Raw genomic sequence first — 628 nt, 5'->3', positions numbered from 1 at the left:
TGGCACACCTGTGCATCGATGATATTACTGGTGGTGGCCCCGCCAATGTCATGCGTGTCTCAGGCGGCGTCATGCCAGGGGGCGAGGAAACCAACGTCCATCCCTGCATTGCCGTAATAGACCAAGCGGCTGTTGTGTTTGCCGATCTGCTGTCCGAGCCATCGGTGCATCCAGATCACGCACGTGCCATCGCCGACGCGCTTCTGCCCGCTGCGGCGGTGGCCATGCAGAGCGCAATCCGCATTGTGCGGACCCACTTCGACGCCCCTGGCGGCGTCAGGTGCATGGCCCCCTGGCCCGCAGACCTGGCCCAGGCAGTGGAGGCCGCCGCCCGCCACACCGCCGACACTAAAGCGGCGGCTGCGGCCATGTTGAACGCGGCACCTGACTTGGCTCGGGAGCTGAAGCAGCTGCTTGCCTCGGAAGAGTGGCCAGGAATGCCGATGTTTGACAGCAATGCGCCAGGAGGGCACGCACGCATCCAGGCTGTGGCACAGCGGGTTTGCGGCTGGCTTCGAGACGAGGAGCAGCGGCGACGGCAGCAGCGGCGATGGCAGCAGCAGCAAGAGCAGCAGCAGCAGCAGCAAGAGCAGCAGCGGCGGCAGCAGCAGCAGCAGGAGCAGCAGGA

The sequence above is a fragment of the Monoraphidium neglectum genome (genome assembly GCF_000611645.1).
Source record: "Monoraphidium neglectum strain SAG 48.87 unplaced genomic scaffold scaffold00222, whole genome shotgun sequence".
NCBI lineage: Eukaryota > Viridiplantae > Chlorophyta > Chlorophyceae > Sphaeropleales > Selenastraceae > Monoraphidium > Monoraphidium neglectum.
Note: the sequence above shows the minus strand (reverse complement) of the source record.